This window comes from Leptopilina boulardi, unplaced genomic scaffold (genome assembly GCF_019393585.1).
Source record: "Leptopilina boulardi isolate dan_hultmark-lab unplaced genomic scaffold, ZJU_Lbou_2.1 LbouV2_31, whole genome shotgun sequence".
Taxonomy (NCBI): Eukaryota; Metazoa; Arthropoda; class Insecta; order Hymenoptera; family Figitidae; genus Leptopilina; species Leptopilina boulardi.
In genome coordinates, this window is record NW_026137874.1 from 1,030,434 (window position 1) to 1,043,428 (window position 12,995).

General features: G+C 25.4%; 1 protein-coding gene across 4 annotated transcripts in view; it reads left to right on the forward strand.

Annotated features, from left to right (window-relative positions):
- Positions 1-12,995, forward strand: part of LOC127283384 (syntaxin-1A) — a 52,601-nt gene that overhangs the window by 22,790 nt on the left and 16,816 nt on the right. The window lies entirely within an intron of this gene.

Below are 12,995 nucleotides of genomic sequence, written 5' to 3' on the forward strand. Positions count from 1 at the left end.
GGGTGCGAGCGAAGGGTTCAGTTCGGCTAATTGGGGCTCTCACCGGACGCGGCCAGTGAATCAGCAACAGTTGGTCGCACCGGAATACGAATAAATTGTCCGATAAGCCATCAGTCGTAGGATGACGCATATATAAGATGAGATAAAAAAAAAGTCAAGTTCACTTTCATAAATTCCAATATATCTTTGTCCTTGCTACAAAAAGAAGGTGAATTTCTCCCTTATATGAAATACATTCGAAATTTTCTATTTATAATAAATTTATTCTGTAATATCGATTTAGTTTATTTTGAAATAATTATTGATGAGAACATTTACAAAAAAAAAAAAAAAAAAAAAAATTAATAACTGATAATAGAAATTTGTAAACTAATATTAGGAGACAACTATTTAATGGTAGAAGATTACTAACTAATAGTAGAAAACGACTGATAGTAGAAAATTACTAACTGATAGCAGGAAACTACTAATTGATAATAGAAAACTACTAACTGATAGCAGAAAATTAATAACTGATAGTAGAAAATTAATAACTGATAGCAGAAAATTAATAACTGATAATAGAAAACTAGTAACTTATAGGATAAAACTACTAACTGATAATAGAAAACTAATAATTGACAGTAGAAAACTAATAATTGATGTCAGAAAACTAATAATTGGTAGTAGAAAACTAATAACTGATAGCAGAAAACTACTAACTGATAATAGAAAACTATACTAACTGATAGCAGAAAACTACTAACTGATAATAGAAAACTAATAATTGACAGTAGAAAACTAATAATTGATGGCAGAAAACTAATAATTGGTAGTAGAAAACTAATAACTGATAGCAGAAAACTACTAATTGATAGTAGAAGTAACTGACTGATAGTAGAAAATGACTAACTAATAGTAGAAAACTACTAACTGATAGTAGAAAGCTACTTAATGATACATAGCAGAAAATTAGTAACTGATAGCAGAAAACTACTAACTAATAATAGAAAACTGGTAATTGGCAGTAGAAAACTAATAATTGGTAGTAGAAAATTAATAACTGATAGCAGAAAACTACTAATTTATAGTAGAAAAAACTGACTGATAGTAGAAAACTACTTAATAATACCAGAAAATTACTAACTGATAGCAGAAAGTGACTATAATTCAGATTTAAAATGTGTAAAAGTACAAAAAAAAAAAAGTTTTATCATCACACAAAAGTCGTTATTCTTTAAATACATATATATCTTTGAGAGCTCTAAATATAGAGATACTTTGAAAATGTTTGGCAACATATACACGTAGAATTTAATCGAATTGTCAATAGATGAAAGTACACGAACTCCCACATACAGAGAATCGGAGAGAATCAAAAGACGTAGGAGTTTGAAACGTGCGTGATAATCCTGATATCGTATATATATATAGAAGCTCGAAGGGATAGGATCGTATTTCCCCATTCCAATTCTTTTTTTCTTCTTTTCTACCCTGAGTTGGATTACACTGACGATGTTTAAACCCTCCATGCACCCACACACTCGACTTTTCTCTCTCTCTCTCTCTCTTTCAAAAGCGTGAATAGATTTTAATATACTTTTCACAATGGTTTAGAAATATTTAGGAATTTAAATAATCCAGATAATTTCGAATTTGGATTTGAGAATTTTGGATTGGTTTTGGAAAATTTGGAATTTTGGCAATTTTTGGAAAGTTATGGAAAAAAAAGAGTAATTAAAAATTGTAATTAAATTTCTTGTACCACGAGTGGCTAAATAGTTTGGCTCCGACGGTTTCTCTTTCGCTATTGATCCCAATGAGCCACCTCTCGCGACTGCTGGCAACCTCATCCCTATATACTAAACCAACCACCATCCCTAGGAAGGTTTTGCAACACACCTTCTTTTACTCTCTCTCAGACTCCGAGAGAGAGAGAGATGAGTTTCTTCGACCTTTTCAATCTTTATTCTTAACCTCTTCTTGCAGACATTTCACCCACGCTTTCTTTATTTTCCTATTCCTGTATCTTTCAGTATACCTTTTACACTTTTTAACCTTCCACCTCCTACACTTCTTTTTCACCCTCTTTAATATAAGTTGTGACATTTACTTCCTGTGGAAATTTCTCTTCTTCGCTAACGTTTATTTGAGTTCTTCATTTTTTCAATTTTTTGCCTTTTTTTATTTAGGAAAAAACTTGGTAATTATGTAATTAATAAGATCTTTTAAAGGCAAAAACTGCAAATTTAGGAAAAGAAGTGTAGAATTATTATGGAATGACCCCAAAAAAAAATCCAAAAAATAGTTATAACTTTCAGAAAAATTACCGGATCTTTATGAAACTTGGTAATTGTGTTCTTTGCAATAAAAGGCATTCTTCTATAGTAGAAAAATATAATTTTAGGGGAAAAAACGAATATTTAGTACGGAATGACCCCAAAAAAAAAAATCAAAAATCAGTTATAACTTTTCGAAATATTATCGGATCGTTACGAAACTTGGTAATTGTGTTCTTTGCAATGAATAACATTCTTTAAAGGCAAAAAACTACAAATTTAGGAAAAGAAATTTATAATTTATTACGGAATGACACCAAAAAAATTCAATAAAAACGGTTATAACTTTCAAAGAAATTATCGGATCGTTATGAAACTTGGTAATTGTGTTTTTTGCAATAAAAGGCATTCTTCTATAGTAGAAAGATACAATTTTAGGGGAAAAAACGAATATTTAGTACGCAATGACCCCAAAAAAAAAATCAAAAATCAGTTATAACTTTTCGAAATATTATCGGATCGTCACGAAACTTGGTAATTGTGTTCTTTGCAGTAAATATGGCATTCTTCTATTGCAAAAAAAAAAATGCAAATTTAGGGGAAAAAAACTTATATTTTGTACGGAATGACTCCAAAAAAATCCCAAAAAAAAAAAAACAGTTATAACTTTTCGAAATATTATCGGATCGTTACGAAATTGATAATTATGTTCTTTACAATGAATAACATTCTTTAAAGGCAAAAAACTACATATTTAGGAAAAGAAATTTATAATTTATTACGGAATGACCCCAAAAAAAATCCAAAAAATAGTTATAACTTTCAGAAAAATTACCGGATCGTTATGAAACTTGGTAATTGTGTTCTTTGCAATAAAAGGCATTCTTCTATTGCAAAAAAATGCAAATTTAGGGAAAAAAAACTTATATTTTGTACAGAATGACCCAAAAAAAAAAAATCAAAAAACAGTTATAACTTTTTGAAATATTATCGGATCGTTACGAAACTTGATAATTATATTCTTTACAATGAATAACAACACCCTTTAAAGGCAAAAAACCAAGTTTTCGCTGTTCTAGATAAAATAGTTGTTTTAGATAAATATTTTTTTTACCGTGTATATATTATGACTATTTCTGTTAAAAAAACATCGTAATCGTTATTAATTTTAATAAATAATTATTAATTATTAATTATAACGAATACCTGAAAGATTATTTTTGATAAAAAAGGTATATATAGGAAACAAATAGGAAGAGACGTATATAATAATGACAATAGACACTTCCGAAAAAAAATTTCTTCAAGTGCCATTATTCGCGAATGAAGAGAGAGAGAGAGTGAGAGTCTAAAAAATGTTCAGCTGACCTAATCTCACTTTTCTCTAGTACGATGAGGTGGCTTTATATATGTTTTATGCTTACATCGCTGGATTGTGAGTAGAGTATATAGAGAAGGGAAAATTTGTGGAACGAGGAGAACGAGAGAGGAGGCTGGAAAGGCAGTGACATTGTAAGAGCATGGCTCAATATAGAAGCTTGGAATTTCAATTTGAATGAAATCAACATTTTTTGCCCACACCTCCATATTCTATATATGTATATACTTAAATGATTCTGGCATATTTGCCGGCGCGCATTCATTTAAACATTTAATTTCTCGCATTTGCAAATTTTTTATTCGCATATATTTATATATATATACATATGAATATATGAATGAATTTAAATACCTTCTTTTTATAAGAATTAATTTTGAAAATTTTCACTATAAATATTTATTTGTGGCTAAATATATTTCTTTGGGTACTTTAAAAATGCTTCTAATATATGTGATGAATAAATCGGATATATATTTTTGGGAAGTAATGATTTTTTTCTCCGGTTGATATATATATATATATATATACATGTTGTTGCAAAATGTATGTACATATAACAGCAGGTGTTATAACCGAAAGTAATAAACGATAAAGCCGAAAACCCTTTAAAAGCTCGTTTACACGTTCACGAGTTGCGCTGCATGTTCTTTTCGCGAATGCGCAGGTACGAAACGAAGAGGCAATCGTCGATAAAACCAGGAAAGAAAATAACCAGAATGACCGTAAAACATTGTCATTTCAAGGACTTAGATATATATATAATAATCGTATATAGAAATTTCGGGTACAATTTTCCTCTCTTTTATACATACCCTCAAAAATCAGGATATATTTTCTCGATTAAAATCTTTCATGAAATTTCTCTTGGATTCTTTTTAATACAAATATTTTTATATATTTATTAAAAAACATAGGAAAATTTGTTTACGCATGATTTTGATGATCTGTAAACATAAATGTTTAATTATATATATATATTTAGATGTGCGTTAATTTAACATTGACAGTTAATCAGTTGCTAGTTACAATCAGCGATGGGTATTAAACAGTTGTGTAGTTTCCATTTTGATGGTATATGACTTTAATTAAATGGTAATTAAATATAGTACGGGTATATGTAATTGCGATGTATTAAATTAAATTTTACATGTAGTGATTTTGATATATATACAATGCAATATTCCCTGGGGGATTAAATTTCAAAATCTGCGTTTTAGTTCAATCAAAAAATGCCGTATACATTTTTTTTTGTTCGTTTCTTCCGAATATCAATATTTAATAATCTTCATTGGAAAATTAAGGAAAAATATTAAATTTCTAATAATGCTAATAAAATTATAATTTTCTATTCAAATTATAAAAATATTCATTTGATAATAGTCGATTATTTGAATTAAATAAATTTTCTTTTGATATTTATTATGCAAGCAGAGATTTTAAAAATAAAATCACGAACGACTTTTCGTTTTTATGATACACGATTTGATGCAACAGGCTTGCTACTGGAACTACCTATGTTGGTCGACAATATATATATATATATATAAAATTGGTTATCATTCATCGGTTCCGAAGGCTCAGCGATTGCAAAGTTTATTTCTGATAAACATTTGTTATTTGAATTGAAAATTTCAAAAATATAGTAGCATTATTAGAAATTTTATATTTTTCCACTGGGAAATATTTTTTTTTTTTTTTTAAATAAAAATTTCTATTTTATAGTCACTTTTATGATTTCGAATATAAAAATTTACATAACATAAGATATATAGAAAAAAAATTGTCATTTATTTTTTACTCCGAAACATTCGAAGATATAATATATATATATATTTTTTTTTATTATTTTTTGAGGAATTTTACAATGCACATATCTGCGAAAAATTATGATTATTCTAAAATCAAGAGAATTTATATTCTTATATTAATTTAACGAGGCAGTAAAAAATCTCCCAAGTTTTCTATAAGAATATATATATATATTTTTTTTTCCTTACTTTTACAGAAGATTAAACTTTATTGTATTATTTTATTGAAGTAGGAATTCTTGGATTATTAATTAATTCTTTGATTTTTATTATTTTGTTATTAACTTTATTATATTATAATAAATAAATTATTCTATTTATTTTTTATTGTTATATTTATTATTAATAATATAATAAAATATTATTTAATCACAATATAATAATAAATAAATACAAGGAATACAATGCGGCTATATTCAGAGTCTTGAAACGAATATAACCTCAAAATTTACGTCATTTTTGGCGGGAAATCCGATTAGAGAGGGGAGGGGGAAGAGTTGCGACTATATTCAGAGTCTTTTTTGGCGGGAAGGGACTTGCGGCTATATTCAGAGTCTTGAATCGAACATAACCTCAAAATTTAGGTCATTTTTGGCGTGAAAGGAGTAGGGGGGACTTGCGGCTATAACTATTCAGAGTCTTGAAACGAACATAACCACAAAATTTAGGTAATTTTTGGTGGTAAAGGGGAAGGAGGGACTTGCGACTATATTCAGAGTCATGAAACGAACAACCTCAAAATTTACGTCATTTTTGGCGGGAAATCCAGTTAGAGAGGGGAGGGGGATGAGTTGCGAATATATTCAGAGTCTTTTTTGGCGGGAAGGGACTTGCGGCTATATTCAGAGTCTTGAATCGAACATAACCTCAAAATTTAGGTCATTTTTGGCGAGAAAGGGGAAGGGGGGACTTGCGGCTATATTCAGAGTCTTGAAACAGCAGTGGCGGGGATATCTTTTTGTAATATAGGTAAATATAGATTTATTAATTAATAATATTAATTATTATTATTTTTAATATATTAATTAATATATGTATAAAATTTATTTATTTATTAAAATACTGTGGCAATCGGTAAAAATCAAAAGTTATTTTCATTTTTTGAAAACAAAAAAAAATTTGACAATTTTTTGTATGACCCCCGCGGGTCACTGATCCATATATAGTGAACATTAAGTTAAGATCTTCGTGTATAGGATTAATACGCGAGCTTTCGTTGTATATGCCTCGCGGCTGACGTTCATACCATTCGTGCCCCACCCACTCACACATTTCTACATATTACACACAGAGATAGATTTTCGCACACATGAAAATTATTTAATTGTATATATATATATATATATAGGTACAAATATTTTATATACTATATATATATTCTCAGCGAATCATGCGCTCTCGCGTACTACGTGCGTATCGGATTTTCCGTCGACGTCGACGCTCGACATATTCACAGTTTTATAAGTCAACGAAGTATTCTGGACAAAGGGGACAAGGGGGGGCGAGTGGGGTAGGGTTGGAAATGTATAGTAACAAAGTGAAAGGAGGGTGAATCTCTGGCACACACACTCTCTCTCACTCTCTCTCTCTCTCTCTCTCTCTCTTGTGTAGAGAGTGAGTACGCTCTCAAGTTGTGTCCTCAACCCTTTGAAACAGCCTTTTCAAAACATTTGTAACTTTTACTTTGCAACGCCTATTCTCTTTTATATATTTATTTTTTTTCTCTCCTAACCTCTTTCACTTCCTCCACTCTTGGGGGTTTTTTTTTTCTACATACTTTTGCTTTATATTATTACCACTGATCTGGATTTTTTTTTTTTTTTTTAAATATGTAATTAAAAAATTACGTACGCGCGTTAAAATAAAATGCAAAACATTTTTATACACGCCCGCAGAGAAAAAAGATAATATTATATTTCTCTCATAGCTATATATAAATATTTGTTACAAAAAAAAAAAATTTTTATTTGATTTAAATAAAAAAATTTATTTCCGCTAAAAAATTTTTTTTTTTAGATATTTAAATAAGAAATTTATTTATACTAAATAAATATTTGTTATTTAATTACAAAATTTATTTGTGCTAAAAAATTTTTTGTTAATTAAATAAAAAATTTATTTTTGCTAAATAAATACATATTTGTTATTTAAATTACAAAAATTTATTTGTGCTAAATAAATATTTGTTTTAAAAAAATAAATAAATAGTTATATTGAGACTCTGAAACAATTATATTTTTATTTGATTCAAATAAATTTTATTTGTCCCAAATAAATGGAAATGAAAATTTTTTGATATTAATTATTTATAAGTGAATATAAATTATTATTATTATTAAGCAAAGGAAAGAGCTATTAATTATTATATAATAATAGTAATAATAATTAGTAATAATAATAATAATAATAATAATAAGTTGAGAAACAAATTTTTAAATGTTTCAATTTTCTCGATTTTTGTATATATAAATATTAAAAAAATAGACAAACAATTTTTTGTTGTGAAATTTAAAAATATGAAATCATTTTTCCAAGTGTAAAAATAAAGAATAGTTTTCTTTTCTTTTTTATTTTTTATAAATGTATGCAAATTGGAAACTGGAAAATATCGATGTTTTAACGTTTTTCCCCACTGGAAATTGGCTTGTTCCAATTCGTATATATATTCATATATAACATATGTTGTATATATATAGTAAAAATCGTGATTTTTGTTCTGGAATCTCAAACAGATGGAGAAAGATTTTTGTTGTAAAAATCAACGATTTGTCTTTTTGATATAGACACACACACACACACACACACACACATATATATATATATATATATATACGATCAAAAAAGAATTACGACATAAATCCAAGAATGCGGATGTTGCAGTTCATTTATCAATGTTATGTCCGCTACGATAAATTGAGATCATTTATAAATGATTTATCAAAATCACATTCATTCTTATATATAATTAATATTATCAATTAGTAATTTATATTTTTTTTTCTATCGCACTTTTTATTCTATTTTTCCAAATTGTTAGAAATTTTATTTTTATAAAAAAAAAAAAAAAAAAAAAAAAAAAAAGAAATTTTTCTTATCATTATAGAGAGAAATATTTTATTGCCGTTTATTTGAGATAATGAAAATTTTATTTGAAGCAAATATATAATATTTGTCTCTTAGAGGCTAATAATTTTTTATTTATGTATTAAACTAAAAAAAAATTATTCAGCGTAAATAAAAATTTATTTAGAGGAATTAAAATATGTATTTAGCGCAACTAAAATTTTATTTAACGCAATTAAAATTTTTATTTAATAACTGAAATAAAATTTATTTTTGAAACAAAAAAAATATTTATTTGGTTCTGAGATAAATTTATATATATATATCTTTTCTCTGGGTATATGATATTATTAATATTATAATATATTTATTATTATTATTATTATTATTATTATTATTTTTATTATTTTCATCAATTTTTTTATAAAAATTTTCTCTTTTATTTTTAATATATATATATATATATATACAAATTTTGATTAATTATTGAAATATTATAACTGACAATTCTCGTTTATTTCGAACATGAATATATAATAGATTCAAGAATTATTTATATATAGAGGCACTTGATTTTGAAGTGCCATTGACGTTTATATTCGAGAGAGAAATGTATATTATAGTTTTTTTTCTATATAATAGCTATTTAGAGAAGAATTTATGTAAAAAAAAAAGTTCTTTAATCGATATAACGATATACGCGCGCGATCGTTATTGAATGTTCCATTATATCAGAGAATTGAAACTAGATTTTCTGTATAGCTACTCTTTGGCAGGTTTGATCAATCAGAAACCTTACGATCGTCTAGATATATATATATAAAATATACGAACTCGAAGATAGAAAGACAATAAACTTTAACAAAATATAGAGAAAAGAGACACAAAAGTTTACTGTTCTTATTTTTTTTTCTATATATATAAATGATATGATATTGAGCAAAAATAAATTTGATATATTTGTTCCTACCAATAAATATATTTTGTTACACATTTTTTTATTTTTTATTTTATTTTATTATTTTTATTTTTTTACTTTTTTATTTCTTTTATTATTTTTTATTTTATTTATTTTTTGTATTTAATGAATTTTTCTAATTGAATTTTTTTTTTTAATGAACTTTTTTAATTTTCTATATAAAAAAATAATAATATAAACATGATAGTTGATTTGTATTACGGTTTTGTGTATATAAATAAATTAGTATAAATTGTTCAGAATTAGACATGAAGCGCGCGGTGCTTTTTAATAATACAGTAGTACCTCTTGAATTAATCTTTGGATTTAGAAATAGATGTTGTATAGTGTATAGAATTCCCTCTGGACTGGATTTTGGTGTCTTGTTAATAATACAGTGAAACCATTTTTGAACACAGAAGTTCCCTCTTTTATATGGAAAATAAAATAAATTATAATGAAAGAAAAAAAAAATTGAATTTTCCTACCGATGATAGTACAGTAAAACCTTTTGTAGACATTTTGATAAAAACTAAAAATCTGTATTTAATTATTTTTTTTTATTATTTATATTTTTTTATTTACTTTTTAAAAATAAAATTTTTAATTTAGTTAATAAAATTTGTATTGTACAGTAAAACCTCAAAATAAATTTTAATTTTATATTCAATATCCAATTCGAAAGGTATTACTGTATAAATTTTATTAACTGGGGTCGTAGACCTTGACAGACTTATTTTTTTTTGGCAAGAATTCGAAATTTATATTATTCTTTAATGTATAATGACATAAACTTTATAATCGTTTCATTTTTGTTTCAAGAAGAAAGTATACTTCTGGTTTTTCTAGTTATATATATATTGAAATAGGTCTGGCATGCTTCCACAATCACATTAACCTAATTTTATTCTCTTTTTCTCGCGCCTTTTCAAATCCCATATATGAGAAAAGAATATCGAATTTTCACACACTTATTCCCCTTAAATCTTTGTCTTTCATTATATAATTATCTTTTTATTTCTAACCTTTAGGGGTGTAGGGAATATAATTCTGAAATTTACTATCCTGGTGAGAGTTGGATTTTCTTATCCTTAAAAAATTATTACCTCCTTCAACCTGAAACAAAGTTTCACAGTTACTTTTTTAATCTTTTTAATTTCTTTTTTTTTATTCTCTTTCTCTCTTAAACAATGGAAAATGGTAAAGTTTTAATACTTGTTGTACTATGCAATCTTTTTTTTTTTTTTTTTTTTTTTTTGATAAAGTTAGAAAAAAATTGTTTTTATTTTATTTATTTAAAAAATAATTTAATAGAAAGAATGATTTTTAATTTTATTAAATATTCTTTGATTTTTACTATAAATTTTCGTTTTGGAAAAAAAAATATATTTTCCATCCAATCAAAATTTGTCACATATGACATTTCGTCCTTCTTTTTCACGATATTTCTTCTCGGGGGAATTTATATAGACGAATCCAATATAATGTTGAATGTGCAACTGAAACGCTCGAAAAGTATCCGGAACACTTCCGTATCGCTTGTCACAGTCAATAATGTCCACAAAATATTTACACAATTTATGGCAAAATAATTCAACCAAATACAACTTAAATATATCTATTTAAACTTAAAATAATTCACTTGAATACTTTTTTTTTATTTATTTATTATTATTTTTTTATTTATAAATTATAAAGGGAAGAATAATTTTCTTACAATAAAAATAAATATTAAATAATAATAAATTAATTAATTAAATAAATATACCTAAATAAATAAAATAAATAAAAATGTGATTAAATTAATTTTTTTTTTTGAATTTTTTATTTTCACATTCCGAAAATCGTTTGAATTTAAAATAATTATTATATATCAGAATAGTCAAAAATTTACAGTTGAATGAATTTTTGGTTTTGAAGGAAAATAAACTGAAAGGAATAATTTTTATTTCACTGCTTCTGATAACGCAAAACTTTTCTTTAATAATATATAACGAAAAAAAAAGAAGTTCTTTTTTGTCGCCTTGAATAAGAAGTCTCTTTTATAAGAAAAGTAAAGAAATCCTTTTTTCAGATGGTGAAATATAAAATCCATTTCAAACTTACATTGATAGAAAAAATTTCCCTTTGAATCAATTTTTTAAAATTATTTTCCAATTTTTTTTTTTTTCCCATAAAGTCAAAGAGTTTCTTTATAACAATTCTTTTTTTTTTTAATAAAAATTAAATTGAACGCGAAATAGTTAAAAAAAAAAATAATAATTTTTACTAGAAATTGATTGATATTGACAAAATGAGAGAGAAGAAAACTTGGATTTGAAAAAAAAATTCGCAAAAAAAAATAAAATTCACATGTGTCTCAAATTCCCAGGAGGGAATAAAATCCCCCTCCGAACGATAGATTCATGTTTCCTGTCGGATAATATTCTGAAATTGTACAACTATATAAAAAGAGAGTTTGCGCAAATACCGAAATAAGAAAAAAAAAAAAAAAATTAATCATATTTTCGATTTTGTGTCAAAACCGACGAAACAATTTAATCAAATCATTCTTATATAAAGAATAAAATAGAATCTCAAATATGTTTTTTCGAAATTTTTTTTTTTTACAAAATAAATTTAGAAATAATTTAATTCGAAAATTTTTTGTAATAATTTAATTTTTTGAAAATTTTTTTATTAATTGATTTCATTTATTTGATTTTTGTTATAAATTTTTATTTTATTATTAATTTTTTTTTTTTTTTTGGAAAAAGAAAGTCAAGAATTTTTTGAGAGATTTAGTGAAAATCTTCTTCTTTTTTTAATACTGGTGAAGGGTTTTATAAGATGGAAAACGGAAAAGAGATTCTGAAGAAGTAACATTCAAGTAGGTAACACCGCACGTCTATCGCACCTTATTGACCCACTTTCACCCTAAAGGCTTATCCACGAATTTCGATCTTAACCCCCATATATATATATATATATATATATATACAATGTCTTCTTAAAAAAGAAAAAAATCTCCCTTGGATTCATTTCAATCATCTTTTATATTCTATTTTGAACTCTCAAGAAATAATAAATTCAAATACATATATATAATTAATGTTTTCTATTGTTAAAAATATTTTTTTTTATTCCGAGGAAAAAAAAAAACTAATTCCGTTGGAAAAAAAAATAATAATGGAAAATTAATAACAAAAAATAATAATTAAAAAATAATATAATAGAAAATTTTAAAGCGTAATAATAGTAAAGTTTAATGATTCTCGAAGTGAGGTTTATTAAATTTTCATATTTTCCATATATATCCAGCCCAAGATCGTTTCTCGAACTTTCGATGAGTTTCTGAGTTTTGAACTTTTCATCAATAGAGGAAGGCATTTAATTTCAGAACAACCAAACCGAGAATGCAAACTGATCCAATTTATGTGCCATTGTAATTTAACAAGAAGCTTTAAATACTCATAAAGAAAAATTTTGAAAATTAGTTTGATTTTTAATTTATTTCCCCCCCCCATTAAAAATTCATTAAAATGGAA